Below are 20,535 nucleotides of genomic sequence, written 5' to 3' on the forward strand. Positions count from 1 at the left end.
AAGTTTATTAGTTGCCATGGGTTTCTAACCTGGACCTTAAAATAGACCACTTCGACTATAACTACAGCTGTGTCCCAAAGTTGTTGATGCGTCGCGATCAGAGTTATTGACGTCTAAACTTGGCTATTTTTAAAAAATCATCGACTTTGAGACCGTTTAACTGCTAAAGCAAAGAGTAACCCATGCTATTTCATGTTTTTCTTAGTACTATACTGTGGTGAGTAGTTAGGTATATACTTATTTTCGAGGGTTACTCACGGCTTTAGCAGATATCCGGGCCCAAACAGGGCAAAAAAAGTTTAAAAAATAGCATTTTCAATTGACCTTTGCCCTCAAAGCCATGAATGAGCGACCAAAATATTTCGGCTAGCATGTACCTAGTATCAAGTAGTATCCACATAAAAAAAATTGGCTTGCTACACCCATTGGTTTTGAAGCAAAGCAATCATATATTAAGCTCTTTTTTCTCACGTTCTTAAACTTTGACCTCTACTCAAGGGCAAACAAATCAGTTTTTAAAAAAAATAAACTTCACTTTTTCTTATCATAGTACCACTAACACATCCAGAAATTTTTACGAAAATCGAAGACATCAACTATCAAAAGTGTCCAAGCTTAAAAAAAAATGACTCTTAAAATTTAGCTTTAGGACAATCCCACGAAACTTCTCTTCTCAACTTTCCTTAAAATTGACTTAAATTGACGTTAGTTTCAAAAAACATTGTTGAGACTGTCATCTCCTTTTTCAACCGTCGGTATCAAAATAGCCTAAATTTACGTTTTTACACTTCAATATTGAAAAAATTCTTTAGGATCATCCGTTCCCCTTACATTGTCAAAGTTAGCTTAAATTTGACTTCAGTTTTGAAATAATTCAGTCGAGAATTTCTACTCTTTCCCTTAATTTGCTCTTTGCCTAAATTTGCTATTTTGGGCTTTGTTTTCAAAATTCTTCCGAGAGTGGAATTTGAACCCCTCCCCCTTCTCGAACTTATTCTGACTAAAACTGAGTTTTTAAGACTTCAATTAATAAAATTTTCCGCGGGAAGTCGCCCGGCTCCCAACCTCTGTCTTATTGCTGAAGTCACCAAAGACAATCTAGAATTTCATTTTAAGTTTCAGCTTTTGGTACATAACTTTTCCGTCAAAGCACTAAATTGCACGTCATGAATTTCTCAGTGTTAAACTTGTAACGATTTTTTTTTTTTTTTCAAATTCGCTCTCATTCTGTTTTAGTGTCTCAAATTCAATGCAATTTTTCATAATGGGAGTCTCCATTCGGGCCCCGCATTCGTTAAGGCCGGCTCTGGTAGAAACGGAATACTTGAGTTGTTTCGTAGAAATAGTTCAGAACTGTGAAGAAATGAAAAACTCAAAATTTTACTATATGAGGTAAAAACTAGCATTTAAATGAACAAGTTTGAAGTTTCTTTTACACAAAAAGTGAAAAGTAAATATCGCATTTTCACTTGTTCTTGTTTGAGGTTAAAAAACTCTTTAAAATCATGTTTTGATTAAATATAATCTATTTTATACATTTCATCATCTCACATGGGAATTCACTTGAATCATGCAAATCCATTTTATCAAGCTCATTGTGTCCGCCCTAAACAAAAGCTGCTCACAGCCGCATAAGTTTTTTTTTTTTTAAGTTAAATTCAAAACTTAGTACATTTCATTTAGTCTGTATTACATTGTATCTGGTTTCACTAAAACCAATCAATCCATTGTTTATTTCGAGTTTCCTATCATAGTAAACCAAAGCAATTCAAGTTTTAAACAAAAGCGGATAAATTGAAAACACAATGAAACACCACATCCCAGAGAAAGAAGAATAAAACATTAGATAAACTCCCAAAAGCATTGCTTAGCCGTTGCTTTATAAGCCAGTACTCTTCTTATTTTTATGTTTTAAGTTTATCGATACGTTACAATCTCGGCCTTTGCTCGCAAGAAAATATTTTCCTAATACCCTGGCAAGCATTTGAATTTCTTGAACTCCTATTATGTTTTCCGCATAAGCACAAAGTGCAATAGGTTGTGTTTCTTGTTTCTACAAATGGAAAGGTGTGGAAATGGGGAAGATATTAGTGTTTGTTATATTATAACAGATTTTTTTTTGGATAGGATAAAACAAGGCATATTAATAAAAAGAAATTTTAATTAATGATGCTATAGTAAAAATATAGTGATTATGGCCAATTTGAAAGGTATACTTATCACAAATGTTCTATTTACAGGGTATTTTTATTTCTTATTAATCTTAAATGATTTGAATAGCAATGAGGAAATTTTGTACTTCAATGTAGTTGTGCTATTTATAGTCATCCTATAAAGGAGCATTTAACAAAAAAACCCTTAATTATGATCAAAAGGAAAAAAAATATATTTACTATTATTTTTATTGCAAAATCTGCTTGAGTTAAGCCATGGAAGGAAAAATACGCAAACCGTAGATGATTCGCAACCATGACGACGGAAACTAATCTCTTCATGTATAAATATTAAAAACGAGATAATTATTTTCATCGTCATGGTCATCTGAAAAAAATCAAAGGAACATCAAGTGAGGACAATAAAGCATTTTGTTAATGTCTTTTTTTTTTCCAAAACAATCTATTTTTGAAGAAAAAATTTCATTTAAAACGTAAAGAAGTTCACTTCTTAGAAATTAACAGGATTTCCCTCCATTATTGATTGTGAAATTACTATATTATTGAAAATTTATGATACGATAGCTGTACCTTTCACTTCCTTTCACAAAAGACGAAAATATTTTCAAGCTTTTGGAGGGTAAGGGGTACTTTCTGAAACTGAGAGATTTGTTTGTTCTACAACCTTAATCCTCACTTTTTCACAGTATTTTCAAGCTTTTTAAAAAATATATAGCTGCACTGTTTACTGAATGAAAAGACTCACCCTTAAAGATGAGGTATCGATGTGAATTTGAATGTTAAGGCATTCTATTCTTAATTTTTGATGCAAAAATGTCAAATTCATTTATATATTAAATTTACTAAGGAAAATAAGGAACTGACACAAAAAAGACATTTTTTTATTTTAATAGTAGCAGTACCCGAACGGCGATCCCAGTGCTAAGAAGTTAAGGGAAGTCCGTTGAACAAAAAAAAAAAAAAAATCCCCGCCCCCCTTCTGATGTGAAATTATCATTTTTCTTCACTAAAATGCGTACATACTTTTTCAAAACACCTATTAAAGAAGTCTCTTTGGAATTTAAAACTATTCGCCGAAACACATAAGAATATTAACGGTAGCTTTAAAACTCAAAATAATCCTTCTACTACATAGGTCATCGCTTAACGCGTCAAGCAATCACGCTACCGTAACCCTGCCCTTTAGCGAGTGGAGCGGTTTTTTTTCCTGCAATTTAAAATGTTTCTCCACACAAACAATGCCATTAAAAAAAAGTTATAAAGAACAGACACAATTGAATAATTCGACAAATCCAATTATTTACTCAGATAAGTAACTGTCTTCAACTATAAGAACAAAAACAAACGTTTAAGAAATAAGGAAAACAAAACCCAGTAGAAAAATCCTACACAATCAATCAACGTACCTGAACTTCGAAAAAAAAAAGTATTCAAAAATCTGTTCGCTGATCACAACAGCATATAATAATAATAATAATAATAATAATAATAATAACAATAATAATAATAATAATAGATAAGAATAAATAAATAAAAAATCTTCAATATATCGTATATTTATATTAATTAAGAAGTGAAGAATATTGAAAATCTCAAACCAAAAGCCCACGGATGTGCATCGCAGAAAAACTAAAAAGCCTAGTAAAAATATAAAATATACAAGCAAAATAACAATTTTTATAAATAGCTATGAGAAAAAGGAAACTTCAAGCAGCAATTATTAGAATAAAGTTGAAAGGTTGAATCCAGAGCTCATCAGCCGTGGAGGATTCGATAAATATGGTCAAAAAAATATATTAAACTACTAACTAAATTGAGAGTGTTTAAGCTCTAATATATGCATTACATTGGGTCAAACGCACCACACGCTAAACTATACGTGATAAAAACAAGAACTTAAACCTAAAATTAAAAGCTGGGGTTTTTGCCTCAACTAATTAGTAATGATCATTTAAGTGCTATATGCATGCAGCGGGTACTGTCCTGAGGAAGACAAATTATAGGGACTTGTTTCGTAATTTAGCAGAGGTAAAACCTCCTTCTTTTAATTTTAGGTTTAGGCTCTTGTTTATTGCATATAGTTTAGCATAGGTGCGTTTGGCCCAATATAATGCATATATTAGAGCTCAAACACTCTCTATTTAGTAAGCAGTTCTTTTGGTCTTTTGACCATATTTATCGAATCTTCGACGGCTGATGAGCTCCGAATTCAACCTTTCAACTTTATTCTAATAATTGTTACTTTTAATTTTCTTTTTCACATTACTATTCATTGCTTGTGCATTTCATATATATACAAAAATATATATATATATTGGGAAATAAATCTTGTTTGTTATATTTGCAGCTTCTTTGCCTAAAGGTCAGGTACATTGCAACTAAAATAAATCGTACTAATGAAGCTCTGCTGAGATAAATAATATTTCATGTATAATATAAATTGCGTGCGTTCACAAGTTTCAGTTTGGATTTGGTGCTGGACTATAAAATTGCCGTGTTAGCTGCGCAGGCGTCGACTCTTACTTTCTTATTAAACGGGAAAGGTATTTGATAAGAGCAGATGTAGTGTATTTTATTAGTGAGGAGTAGAGAGATGCTATTTACACATAGTTATTTATTTACTACGGACATCACAATCACACTAACGTACACATAAAGCTACATCATCGAACTGTGAGATCGAAATCGAAACCAACCCTTACTAGATAGCCTCGAACTAAGAGCATTAGAGTTCTATTCTTTCGGCGCCTGGATCGAGGTTATAAACCATGGAGGAAAGGATAACAGGGATATTATCATGGAAATATTTACAGCAGAAAACTGCTGAGGGCATAGTAATCTGAATATACAAAAAAGCTTTTCGCAATAAACAGAGAGCTTTCCGAGATTTTTTAGTGTAGAAAAGCGCAGTCTTAATTTTTTTTTTTTTTTTTACAAAAAAAAAAAGCCTTTTCGATGTTAATGTAGTGTTAAGGAATTTGCCGCCCCTAACAAAGTGCCGCCCGGGGCCAATGCCCCCTTTGCCTCCCCTACGCTACGCCACTGTTCATCTCTAAACTAATTCGTGCCTAGCAGTAAAAGTATCTCGGCATGACGAAATGAATTTGTTTTTTAATTCGTCCGATGAAATTGTTTCTTCGTCGAGCTTTAAAAAATCATTGATGTTAAAAAAAAATGACAAATTAAATCAATGATGTTAAAAAAATGACAAAGTCCCGAATTTGAAACTGAAAAAGCGTTCGGTTCAGAATCTCCAACGAATAAAGAGACCCTCTCTGCCATATAACACTGTTGAAGCATTCATTAGAGTGAAACCTATTTTCCCGCTAAAATTTTCTTTAAAAAGTTGATTTAATCATGGTTTGGGGTTTAAAAATTTATTAAACGCTTAAATGGATGTTTTTTCGTTAAGAATTGAGTATAAAACAGCTTTAAAAGCTCTGTGAATGATTCCAGGAATCCAGTTCCATTAAATTCATGGCGTCATCTACATTCGATAAATAGAATGAAACGAATATTGAAAAGCTAGGTAAAAGTTTATTTCGCACTATTTTCGAACTCTTACGACTAAAAAAGTGAAAATTTTTACTGTTTCGGAAGATTGTGGACTTTACAAAAGTGATGAGACCTCAAATTATTAAAATTGAATTGCCTATTTTTTATAATACGAACTGAAGATGCAAGGGTCATAACGACAGCGCGTGAAACCTATTTTCCCAGGGGCGTAGCTAAGGGGGGGGACAAAACGCCCCCCCCCCCCCCGAAATGTTTGTCTCAAAAAAGAGAGAGAGAAAAAGAAAAGAGAAGAGAGAGAAAAGAGAAGAGAAAAAAAAGAAGAGAAGAGAAAAAGAGAAGAAAAAGAAAAAAAATCAAAACAGCTTTTTTCTGAATAACTATGGTCAAAAATTCACTTCGCTCCCCCCCCCCCCCCCGTGCCATTGAAAACCAGCTCTATGAGTGACCTTCCAAGCGTAAAGACGCCTCACTCCTATCTCTGCTGCGACATTTTTTTGATAATTGAGGTAAATTTCACACTTTGCTTTAGAAATGAGATTGATTTGTTAGATCCACGCATATGTAGCCTTTTTTATCATAGAGTCTGAAAATTGTTAAACATGTTTAATTTTATGAGCGGCGCATTGGGAAAATTACATACAGTTGAATCTGTATTTTTCGAATTTCACAGGAAGGAAAAAAAATCGAGATAAAGAGGTTTTAAGATACGAGGGCTTTAAGAAACTTTATAGAAATTTGGAATATGATGGTGAAAATTTGGAATCGATACTTGAGAAAATATGGGCTTTTGATCAAACTTCCTCTATATTAGTTTTGTTAGGTCTTTATTCTATTATTACATTATTAAGTGTTTCATTGCGAGTTGAAGGAATCATTTTGACAGTAAAAGAAACTTTAAGCATATCTTTTTCAAGAAAAAGTCTTTTATTGTTTTTTTGGTGCCTGATTTTTTTTTTTTTTTTTTTTTTTTTAAATTACTTATTTATCTTCTTGAGGTTAGCAATTGCTGCAAATCTAACCTGGCCAATATTCTAGGATTTTCCTTTTTTCTTTACTTGAAAAAATCTTAAACTTTCTTTTCACTCCTATCATCTCGATTTTCAATAAGGAATCATAGTTTTAAGAAAGAGAGCAACCAAAAAACAGTACTTAACCAGATAACAGAGCAAAATGGCTTTTAATTTGAATGACCTTTTAATCGTTAGCTTGAAATACTCATCCATAATGCAACTAATACTCAACCTGTGAAATTCACCCCTTTAATCTTGTTCCAAGAAAGTGCTCGAAACGTCTGTCCTTTTGTTAGTCTTCCTAGAAAACCTATTCGTAGAACGCATTTCTCCCTTTTTTGCTCCCTCAGCCCTTTCTGTTTCGAGTTGAAGAAAATGCTTTTGCTTGCTGCTTTAAAGATCATTGGGCTTCGAATCTGAAAATGATAGCAGAGCCGGAATTCGAGACATAAGGGTTTTTCAGTAAATTACCGCCCATTAGCCAGGGCTAAAGCAGAAATACATGAAATACCCCGCCAGCTCAGTCATTTCCAGCCGAGGATATAGAAAACCTCTTAAGGAAGCCAAGAGTACAGTCTGCTGAAGCAGCATTAATCCCATCGAAACCATCTGAAGGAAATTTTATTTAAATTTAAAAGAAAAACTGCATAGCATTACAGGAATAAAATGTTTAAAAAACGAAATGAATCTAGACTGTTCTGTACTATTTCTGTTAGCTTGGTTCGCATTAAAAAGTAGAAAATAAACAAGACTTCTGTTTATAACACTCGTAAATTGCTGTTGCTCTCTCAAATAGATATTTATGTAAATTCTAAAGCAGCTAATAAAATTAAAAATAAAAACTTGAGAGGAGAACAGATGGTATGCAGCTTTGTGCAAATAACTTTCTACCGCCTATATTTCTTCCCTTTTTTTTATTCAAATTTTATTATTAACTGCTTTAGAATTATCATAAATGTAACATATAAAAAGCAACATATAAATATAACGTTATGAAAGCCATTTCATTTTTTGCAGGCTATAATCAAGAAGTCTTTTTTTTTTTTTTTTTCATGATTTTAGTGCGAAATAAGTTAGTAAAAATAGTCTGACCACCGATGAGATTGAAAGTCAAACATCCAGTTTACAGGCGGAAATGGATGCATCTAGCAGCTTTCAGGGAGGCCAGCTTTTGTAGTTGTGTATTAGTCTCTAAATTAAGCAGTCACACTAAAATGAACGGAAGGCGCTCATCAGAAATTTGATTTTCCCCCTGGTTTGTATAGACTGGTTTTGACTAGACCCGTTGCTAGAAAGTTTCACTTTAAATTAAATGGATTACAAAGAAAAAAAAAGTTAAAAACATTAAAAAAAATAAACAAATAAAAAAAATTCTTCGCTTTTGTTTTGTTTTGTTTGACAAAGTATCGAACTTGGGGCACCCCATTCTAAAGTATGTAAGATTCACCTCCCTCTTATTATTATTTTTTTTAATACTAAAAAACGTTTACACATACACACACACACACACACACACACACACACACACATATATATAGTATATATATATATATATATATATATATATATATATATATATATATATATATATATATATATATATATATATATATATATATATATATATATATATATATAAATATATATATATATATATATATATATATATATATAAATAATAAAAGAAGCAACCCCCCCCCCCCCCCCGAAAGTCGGGTCTAGCTACGCCTCTGTATTTTCCCGTTAAAAGTTTCTTTACAAAGTTGATTTAATCATGGTTTGGGGTTCAAAAATTCATTCTACGCTTAGATGGATGTTTTTTCGTTAAGATTTGAGTATGAAACACAGTTTTAAAAGCTCTGTGAATGATTCCAGAAATCCAGTTCCATTAAATTAGTGGCGTCATCTACATTCGATAAATAGAATGAAACGAACTTTGAAAAGCTAGGTAAAAGTTTATTTCGCAGTATTTTCCAACTCTTACGACTAAAAAAGTGAAAATTTTTACAGTTTCGGAAGATTGTGGACTTTACAAAAGCAATGCGACCTAGATTTTTATAGCAAAAAGCAACTGAAATCCCCTTTTTGATATCCTTTGCGAAACTTAATTTCCGCTACTTTTGGAAATATTCAAAATTTATTTAAAGTGAATTATGAGTTGCAAAAAAGTACTTTTAGTATCATTTACAGATATGTTGACTGAAATTTAGACGAAGCTGGCACCAATGGATGCTTTTTTTAGCTTTTTAATAATGTTAAGGGACTATGCTTTCGTGTTTTTTTAAACCGCTCGGTGCCCGATTTACACGGTCTAAGAAGATTGGGCGCCGCAGATTGGACTCCGGGAACTTTGGGCGCCGAGTATTTTGGGCGCCGGGAACTTTGGGTGCCGAGCACTTCGGGCGCCGGGAACTTTGCGCGCCGAGCACTTTTGGGCGCCGAGCATATTGTGCCCAGTATTCCCGGGGCCTAAAATGCTCGGCGCCTAATGTTTCTTGTCGTCCAAAATGATCCGCGCCCAATGTTCCCGGCGGCGAATTTTGAAACGCTCTCAATGCTTACGTTACGGTAGCTACCGGTTAGTTAATCACGTGACAGTTAATGATCACTGCTTAGAATATGGTAACCGGATGATCATAGAACGCTGCGGTTAGTAACTGGTCGACCGGTGAGGTTCGTCGAACGTATCAACTGGTATTTTCTCTTTTAGAAATTGAGTTTTTGTCGGATCTTTGCTAAATTTGGCATAGGTCCTTAGGTGCTCAAGAATTCACAAAATGGAGTTCTCGTCCCCCCCCCCCTTCTTATACAGGGGTTTTTCTCGGACAAATCCAGTTAACGACGGAGCTTTTCCAAATTTGTCGCAAAAGTGCTTTTATGCGTGAGAATTCCCATAGGGAAGCTCCCCCCCCCCCATAGAGAGTAAAACCCTCAACCTTACATAAAATCCAGTTTATGTCAAATTTTTGCCAAATTTGGTGCATTGAGAGCGGTCAGGGGCCCTTTCAGATCTATTATTAAATGCGTTCTTGAATCATAATGTTCTGTTTTTCGGCACTTTTTTCTCCTAGATTTTTTTTTCCACTTATTGTTTAATAGGCTACACATTTTACACAATATCTGTAAAATGTGTAGTGTATTCATTTTTGCCTGCATTCAGCAGACATCCCCAGTAGCACCAGAACGTTCAAATTTGGTACAGAAATAGTGTTATTGGTCAAATGACGGTGTTAAGTGTCACTTGTGCGTTATATTCGAGGTACAAAAACAGCAATATTATCATGGTGCCGTTCCCGTGCTAATATAACGTAATATTAGACGGCATCAAACCGGTGTTAATTTTACCGTTCAATTTTAGTGCTAATGCCACCTAATTCGAGCGCCCTCTATCTGTGTTTACCTCGGAATAGTATAATGAACTAGAAGTTTCCTTGGGATCTTGTCTTCGTTCGAATACATAAAATTCTGTAAAATTGGATGTTTCTTTGAAGATTAAAGAACACAGTAATGGATTAATTTTTATCAAAAGTAAGTAATCGAGTTAAATTAAGTTCGGGTAAAAATCCTAGCTACTTTGTAATTATTGTCATAGGTTAGGCCTATACCGAAAAAAGGCTAGCGATCTTCTCAGTTCTAGTTATCAAATTCCGTGACAATTATTATAACTTTTTTTTAAATCTTCAACATGTAAATTTTATACACAAGTCTAATTTTATTTTATAAATTTGTTAAAATTTGGAGATGAGTGGCGTCTTTTATATGTACTAAATTTTATCCGTTTTTCTGACCTTCGAACATTCTGGGGGAAAAAAATGTTTATTCTGTTTAAAAAAATATTCATTACAAGTAACTTATTTGATTAACAGAAAAAGTTCCTCGTTCAAATATTATTTTATAAATTTAATTGTTATTTTTAATGAGTTAAATTTTTGTGATTTATAATAATCTATCGTATTTCTCTGATCAGAACTAAAAAAACTCGAACCCTCTTTCGCGTTTTTTTTTTTCTTTCCTTCATACTTGATCAATATTTATCAATTTATCAATATGATTGTTTTAAAAAAAAAACTTAAAAGAGCATTACATCATTTTCCGTGGCGTGAATTTCATTGTTTATGACATCAGGAGCGTTACTCGATCATTGGCTATTATATATATGCGAATTCATTGGGAATTTTGTCTTCTTATTTTCATTTTTATTTTAGGCAATATAAAAGCCATAAACGAGCGAGAAATGATTTTTTAAATTCCTTTTTGGTTGTTCGTAAATATGTGTAAAAACGTATCATATAAAATAAAGGATATTTAATAATTAAATTTTGTATTGACTTTTATGAGTTTCTTAATTCAATTTTGTGTGAATTCTGATTTTATTTAGTAACGAGTATAAGAATATAATTTATATGAGTTATTTTTGAGGTCTAAGAAACGAAGGGGGGATGGGGGGTAAAGTGAAGTAGGAGGTCAGAGTAAAATTGTGAAATATTTTACTCAGGCTTTTTACCGCCACCTATCTGGTTGGTGTTATTTTAATTATATTGTAGCACATATTGTCTATTACAGTCAGAAAAAAAAAAACCCACCGGAGATAAAAACAGAAGGTAATACATTCAATTTTTAAACATTGATACTCGTATTGTGATACTTTGTAGCAAGTAACAAATTATTTTTTGTTGTTCTAAAATGATAAAGTAGTTCTTATTACATTTAGCATATTAATTGAGACCTTCTAATATTCAGTGCAGTATTTATTAGTTAATATTTAGCTTATTTGTATTTTGAATATTTTTTTTTTACAATTAGGCAAGTTTCATGCTGGGCAAAGTGTATGGGGCAAAGTGAAATAGTTTGCTTCGTTTAGTCGCTCTATCCTTTACTGAATCACTAACGTATTCATTTGTTAATAAATTCATTTGCATTTACTTCATTTAGTAATTTGATTATTTATTCATTCATTCACTTATTTTCTTATTAATTCACACTTTTATTTCGTTATTTTTCTTCATACATTAATTAATCTATTTAATTATTCGCTTTAGCAATCCTGTTTTTTTTAACGAAGTTATTTGATCAAAAATATTTTTTTATAATCGAATAGAAAATAATTCATTAGGAAAAGATTTTATTTTTCACTTGCCCTATGAAAAAAAGTGAGTATTTTCCACTTTTCTTTTTAAAATTACAAATTTACTGCCAAAAGTAACAAATACTGTTTTTAATGACAGTTTTATTATAAAATACAACGTTCTTTCTTTATGTACTATAATTTTCAAAACAAATCACCAATTTGTTCATTTTGTAAAAGCTCAGCCATCTTAATTGTTTTCCTCTACCTCATATTTTCTCTACTTGCATTTTACAGAGAAAAAAAGAAGAGGGAGCAAGAAACTAAGGGTTTCAACAAAAAATTCTCTCTGGGCTATTTCGAGGTATTTTGTCCAATTGTAGAGTTTTCGGAATACGATTTTTTTTTTTTTTTTTTTTTTTTTTTTTTGCCATAACTTTTTAATTTGCTGCTTCATTGCACAAAATTTTATTCTTAGTTAATCCTATCAACCATATAAACTCAAAATAAAACAATGTGCTAATCAAACAGCAAATTGAATAGCTATGGCAAAAAAAAGTATCATATTGCGGATTCTACATTTGGACAAGATACTGTGAAATGGCCCCTAAAATCAATATGAAAGTTTTAGTACCGGAAACTGACTTAAAGGGTGAAAGTCATTGAAAATTTGACATATTTTTCAAATACTTAAAAAATGATTTTATTAAAGCAAACTTTTCAAAATTTTAAAAATGAGTTATCAGACCAATTGGAAAAAAGAGAAGCAAGCACTTCAAAACATTTCCTCCTAGCAATTTTTAGTCTCATGATATTTTGAATAAAGTTGCTAATATGTTAGTTTATTTTCTTTTGAAAATATTTCTCTCCATATACTCGTATGTAGAATACATATCATAGCCGTACATTATTTGAAAGTTTTAAGTAATTTAAAATACCTATTTTATTTATTGAATGTATTTTAATTCATTAATGAACAGGGTTCACCAAACCTTTCTCAGCTCGAAATAACCGACCCGGGTTTTTTAACTTGAGCCCAGTGGAAAAAACCCTACTATCCGGTAGCATGGGGTTTTTCAAAATTTACAGCATATTGAAACATTTACTTCAGCAATAAACTGAAGATTATAACTATATTAATCGTATAGTTATAATCTTCATCCAAATTTCTAAAGTATTAAAAATTTAAAACTGCTTATGGATGTTCCAATTAATTAACATACATTTTTTTAAGGAAATCAAAATAAGCAAAACGTATCTATTTTAATCACTTTTAAACATTTTGTTCTTTCATTGTTGCAAAAAAATGTTTTAATAAACTTACAGGGAATCTTTTTTAACAGCAGATCAAGGCAAGGTTGCAAATTGAAAAAGTTAAATCTTTACTAGTAATGAAGCTGAAAGTCTGTCTGGATATCTGGATCTCTCTCTGCCTGGTTGTCTGGATCTCTGTGACGCGCATAGCGCTTAAACCGTTCTGCCAATTTTCATGAAATTTGGCACAAAATTAGTTTGTAGCGTGGGGATGTGCACCTCGAAGCGATTTTTCAAAAATTGGATTTTGTTCTTTTGCATTCCAATTTTAAGAACATTTTAATGATCAAAATATCATAACGTGGAACCTTAACATGGGCGAGCCATTTAAAATGCAAATTGGCGAGAAATTCATCATCCATTATTTGTAAATATACAGGCGAACCAAATGACCTTTTAATTTTCTACATGAGCAAAGTCGTGCGGGTACCGCTATTAATGACATAAAATTGGCCAACCTGTGTGATGACTACACCAGATTCTTTAATGTATAACCATACCTGAATATTTATGTTACATTCTGTATTATTATGTGTAAGATTATTTTGTGACTTTATAACTATTAATTTTAATGCAGTTAAAATTTTTATTTCCAACTTATCATGTCGAAGGATTTAAAATACACATACATAATTCATGTTTGTGGTTTATGCTGTTTCCTTTATCTTCAAACGTTGTCATGAGTTAATGAAAAAAAAATGCATCCTTCTTAAATGATCATGTTAAACTGTTTTCAAATTCTTTTTTTTTTCAATTTTGACATATTTTGAGATAAATTTGAGTAAAAATAAATGCATCATTAAAAATTATGTATAGCTCTGTGAATTAAAGGTAGCAAAGTAGTTGTTTGAACAATGTTGAAATAGTGATCAAAATTAAAATAATTTTTGTAAACCCGGTATTTTTGACCCGGGTACTCGATCAAAAATCCAGGTTAGTTGGACTTTTCCACCCCCCCCCCCCCCCTTTTTTTTCCCAAACTCTGTTCACGTATTCATGGGATGTTAGTACTGAAGTTCAGTTGTAATACACATTTCCTAAGCCCAAGAGTCGAACCGCGAACCTGTGGTGTGGCTGCAAGAAGCACTGCTATATGAATTCATAGGTATTCTTGTAAATCTATTATTCATGTCTGCTGAATGCAGGCAAAAATGAATACACTACACATTTTACAGATATTGTGTAAAATGTGTAGACTATTAAACAATAAGTGGAAAAAAATCTAGGTGAAAAAATTGCCGAAAAACAGAACATTATGATTCAAGAACGCATTTAAGAATAGAGCTGAAAGGGCCCTGACCGCTCTCAATACACCAAGTTTGGCAAAAATTTGACATAAACTGGATTTTTATGTAAGGTTGAGGGTTTTACTCTCTATGGGGGGGGGAGCTTACCTATGGGAATTCTCGAACGTCAAAGCACTTTTGTAACAAATTTGGAAAAGCTTCATCGTTAACTGGATTTGTCCGAGAAAAACCCATGCATAAGAAGGGGGGGGGGGGCGAGAACTCCATTTTGTGAATTCTTGAGCACCTAAGGACCTATGCCAAATTTAGCAAAGATCCGACAAAAACTCAATTTCTAAAAGAGAAAAAACCCCTCTGGGAGCAAAAAACTTCTATGAGGGTTTTTGTCCCCTGAGGAAGGGGAGAAAACTCTCCTGCGTGAATTCTTTAGCATCGAAGGACCTCTGTGACAATTCAACATAAACTGGATTTTTGCATGAGGGAAAACTCTCTTTGGTGTGTTTCCGCCCCCATAGGGAAGGAAAACTCCCCTATCTAAATTTTTGAGCATTAAAGGAACCTATGTGCAAAGTTAGCAAAGACCCGGCCCTAAATTTTAGTTAGCGGGAAAACCCCCTGAGGGGTATTTCTCCCCCTCCCCGTAGGGAGTGGTGAAAAACCCTATGTAAGTTCCTGAGCATCAAAGGACCTATAAGCCAAACAGGCAAACATACGAAGCAAACTGGATTTGTACAAAGAAAAATCCTCTATGGAAGCCCCCCCCTCCTCCCATTGGAGTTGGCAAAATCTCCTATGTTAATTCTTGAGCATCAAAGGATCTATGAGCCAAATTTAGCAAAGATCCGACTTAAACTCATTTAGTAAAAAGGAAAATGAGCTATAGGGGTTTCGCCCCCCGTAGAGGAGCGGAGGAAAACTTCCTATGTTAAGTCTTGAGCATCCAATGTCGTCTTCGCCGAGTTTGGCAAAGATGCAACATAAACTGGGTTTTCGTATAAGGAAATTTTCTTTTTGGGGTTTCCGCCCCATAGGGGAGTGAAAATTATCCATGTGAATCCTGGAGTATCAAAGGACCTCTGTGCGAAATTTGCAAAAATCTGATGTCAACTGAATATCTGTGAAAAAAAGACCGCTCGGAGTGTTACAAACATAGTTATTGCGAAGATTTTACCCGTGAAAACAGGACATTCAATTACGTGTTGTAAACACTAAAATGAAACGTCTTCCTAACACTTTAACATAACGTAATATTCCACGTTCAAAGTTGGTGCAAAAGGGGTGGTGCAACACCAGATTTTGACTTGTTATACGACATCGATCGATGAGACGCATAGACGCTTTTTAGACCATTCTGAGAGAATATAATTTGAACGTGTCGGATGGTGTGCTCAGAACGTGTTATAGAACGAGCTTTGAACGCCTCTGTGCTACTTGGGATAAGATCATGCTATTGATCTGAAAACTTAGCATGAAATAAATGAGTTTTCTTCATGCGAAAATGTTTTTAATTTTTAGTTTTTGCTTTAGTTTTTAGTTTTTGCTTTATAAGTACAAGTCCTTTTTTGGTGCTCTGAATTGTTTTAAATTTGTTTCATTAAAAAAATGTTTACTGTCTAACTACCTTTCAGTCTGGTATTGTTTAGGTATAAACCCAAGCAGCACAGAGGCGTTCAAAACTCGTTCTATAACACGTTCAAAGCACACCAGCCGATACGTTCAAATTACGTTCTCCCAGAACGGTCTAAAAAGCGTCTATGTGTCTCATCGATCGATGTCGTATAGCACGTCGAAATCTGGTGTTGTACCACCGCTTTTGCACCAATTTTGAACGTGGAATAAAACGTTATGTTAAAGTGGTAGGAAGACGTTTCATTTTGGTGTTCAGTAGAACGTCGAATGTTACGTTACATTTAGGTGCTAGGAATACGTTTGATTTTAGTTCTCATTACACGGTGTTGATATTTTGGTTTTAAAGGCAAATTTAATAGGAAAAATTAGAATAGGCTTGAAAATGCAATATTTCTCAAAAAAAAAGTATAATTATCGCATAATTTATATGCAACAATTATGCTTTTTTTTTTTCTTTTTTTGAGAAACAACGTATTTTCAAGCCTTTTCTTTCTCCTTCTTTTTGATAAATCAAGTTCATTCAACAACTTCTGAAATATATTATCATAAAAGATTTTCTTTAAAGTGTCAGTTCGATTCCGTTTTACTTTTGGTAAGTTTAAATCATTCAGGTGGACCGTATTATGAAATATTAAAAATATGTGCTAATAAAGAAAAACCATTATTGAAAATAACTATTAAAAAATGAAATTAGTCACACGTTAAAAGAACTTATTATATTCAAATACCGGTTAAAACATGATCTCCAATAAATAAATATACTAATGTTAAAAGTAATTGTTAAGAGAGAGAGTTAATGTAATAATGTTTGTTATAAAAATAAAATTGAATGCACATTGATGGATATATATAAACATTTATTTATTAACTACAAAGATTATGCAAATATGTACACACAAAAAGAGCAAAAATATCCCAGATTAAATAATCAAACCGTACAATATGTACGAAAATTGATTTAGTGAACATATTCTAGAGGCGGCATTTTGGCACGATCGTTAAAAATATATTTTTCTTTGGAGGCTGTCCTTAAATGATGTCACGCCTTGAGAAAGGGGGGGGGGTCGTAAAATTGAGTTTGTGACAAGGAGGAGGCAGGGTCTGTCAGAAGTGTTACATCACGCATTTTTTATAAGAAAATGTTTATAAAAAGAGCGAGATATGTCACAAAGGGGGGGGGGCACGGCGAAGTGTGACACTTCGTCAAAGGGGGGAAATGGCGCCCATATGTGTAATTTTAAAGGAATGGCTAAGAATTTTTTTTGTTCCAAGGCTTTTTATTTGAAGATTTTTTTTTTTTTTTTAACTTTCTTCTTCTGTCTACATAGTAAAAGAAAGTTACAGTCGTGAAGGGATTCCTGTTTTAAAATTAATCATTTTAGGGTAATCATTTATGCACAGTTCCTTATGAAAATAAACTGTCAAAAGTGCTTTACAAAGATTTATTTTTGTTGTTTGGACGCCTACTGAATGTCACACGAAGAAAAAAAAAAGAAAGAGAGAGAGAAAGAAAGAAAGAAAGCGGCAGGGAAGACATTCAATTCCTGAATGGGTGGGAGAGGAAGGGAAAAGAAGAATTATATATATTTTTTACAATAGATCAAGCGATTAATGACGCCTGAAAAGGTAAATTTTACTTAATGAGTACTATAGCAATTATTTTAAATTTTTAACTCAATGTAAAATGTATCCATAAAATTGTATTCACCAGACACTGCAAATACATTTGGAAATAATATTAACATATATAGAATTGCGAGACATAAACACGCTTGTTTAAGCAGATGAAAAAGTTTTGGTCTCATTCTGTAAAATGCAAAACTCAGTCAAATAATTATTACTATCTTCAACTCTAGGTATCGCAAAAAATCGTGTTAGTGGTTTAAGAATTTTGCTGTCTTTGTCAATTAGTGTGGCAAGTGAAGAAATGAGTTTCAAAATAAAAATAACAATTTGTTTAAAGCTCCATAACTCTTCAAGCTAGGTTAAATGGCAATTAAACATGAATTAGTAAAAGAAATCAACTAAAAACTTCAATCATCAGGTCAAGATATACCAGACAAAAAAAAAATTTACTGAATTCTAACGTTAGTCCTGATAGTCTTTGTTTTTATTTGACTGATAATTTATTTGTCTTTTCTTGTTTCTTGTCGACCCAGAATGAAGCAAACAAATTTCTATTTTCTGAAAACTATAAAATATTCCTGGTTCAAGACAAAGTCATTTTGCACACAAATGCTTCTTTTCACTAAAACGTTGTATAAAGGGAAAAATCTCTTGGTTCTAAGTTTGCAGCAGTTAGAAAATTTAAGCCTAAACTTGCGTATCAGACGAGTAAGATTTTTAATGAATCAGAGCTTGATGTAAAGGTGCCGATTTCAGAATCTTTTTTCGTTTCCTCCTAATTAATTTTTAGAGTTGATAAGAGCAGATAAACTGCTCTTATCAGCACTAAAAATTAATACAAGTCCTAAGAGAGGAATGATAGGTCAGCATTAAGACCTTTCAAATTTTGTACAGCACAAGCAAAAGCAATTAACCCATCAAATTGTCATAAAAGTGTCCTAATTGCATCCTATTTACTATTTTAAAACTTTATGGGATATATATATTGTTAAAACAATGATTTTATTTTATTCGTTAACTCAAAATTGCTGTACTGATATTTTTTATCAGAAATGCATGGCACTTCCAACCTCTTTTTTGTTCTCAAAAAATATTAAGATACTTCTATAGAACCGACCTTGATCAAGGATGTGGTTCGAGTAAAATAAATTAAATATTACTACAAAATATTATAAGTCAGGAAGATACGTTTAAAGCTATGCAGATACAGAATGAATAATGTTCGATGCTGTAAAAAATTGTAGATACCAAATTCAACATATGTATGCACTCATATGAAATATGAATAATACATGTAAAACATAAAAATACAGATTTAACCATAATATTTATGCATGACATATGAAATTTTTTCTATAATTAATAATGTAAAATTAAGCACCTGTAAATAAAATAAATGTATGCTCCTTTGGCACAAAATGTATTGTTGGCAAATGTATTTTTGCTAGGACGATTTTTACTGTTTTTTAAATGCAAAAATATGTACATACACAATTCAAAAATGTATACACATTAAACACAAAATATTAACAAAAATTTTAAATAATGTGCAAAAACTAATTTGTTTGGAATTCACTCGAGTTTTCACCATTTTTGGTGAGAGCTTTTCTCATCACTTTTTACTATACCCGTCACTTCAAGTACTTTGCTCGTAGGAAAAAGAAGTTCAAGCTAGGTCTTTCCTGATGATTTTTGTTCATTATGAAAAAAGCGAATGATCTTGATGAGTTTTTAAGCTTTTCTAGGTAGTGTTAATACAATTCAATTATTTTTTTAAATTGTATAATTATGTCGAAAATTTGCATGCTTCAAAAAATCTTTAATGGTATTTTCAACAACCTATACTGCAATTCCCGTTGAAAATGGATGGAATGTTGGAATTTTATCTTATTGCAGCTAAAAAGAGAGAAAAAAAAACATAATATTAATGCAAGCATATAAAAAGCATGATATAAAAATTCATAATTTCTTTAAAAATTGTGAATTTTCTTTAGTTATTATGAAGCTGGGAAAGTTTAAAGGGGTAGGATTTTTAGTTAATCTCTTTCTCTTAAAACAACTCGTGTATCTTTTTCTCAAAAGCTGCTTGGCATCCTACTTTTCACATTTTTATGACACAATGCATGAATGTTACTGTATCTAGTGAAGCAAGAATTTGGAAATATTTGTTACATATTAATAAGTAGACTAGAATTATGTTGTGATGAAAAAAAATATTACATGATGTTAATGATATATTAAAATATATCACTTTAATATAGTACATTACTTTTTGGCAATTTTTAATGATAAATTAATACTATTAATATTATTAAAACACATATTTTTTTTACCGAAAATATTGTGATTAGAAAAGTTCTATCAAAATATCATATTTTCAGAAAAAGATATTATATATTATCATGATAAAAATCGTAAACTTTCATTTTGTAACTTTTTGTATGCAGATTGAAAATTCATATGAAAAAAATGAAACAGTTTGAAAAAAAAAATAAATTTCATAATCCAATATTTTCAACAAATTTGGACAACTTAATAATAAACGAAATTATTATTTTTTTTTATTTTTCAAGCTCTCAAAAATTCGCAACATTATAGGGTAAAGTTACAATGAATGGGACAGCTGCATTTTATGCCAAAGTAAAATTGAAAAATATGCCTAGCTTTGTCCTAAATATGGAAGCTGGAGTTAAAAGCTGCAACAGCTACTGGACTAGCTAGGAATAATTTTTCATTTTATTATGCAGAGGTGGTCATCTTCTCCAAGGTTGCACCCCCTCAAATGCCCCCTCCACCACATAATATCAAAAACCCTTTCACGTTACTTCCTAATAGTTTCAAGTGTGTATTTTGTGTCATGGTTACCCCTGTATTTCGGTATTAATGGAGCACTAGAACAGTCTACCAAACTCCCATACTATTTTCTACTATGTAGAACCTGTAAAGTTAACCAC

This window comes from Uloborus diversus, chromosome 3, assembly GCF_026930045.1.
Source record: "Uloborus diversus isolate 005 chromosome 3, Udiv.v.3.1, whole genome shotgun sequence".
Taxonomy (NCBI): Eukaryota; Metazoa; Arthropoda; class Arachnida; order Araneae; family Uloboridae; genus Uloborus; species Uloborus diversus.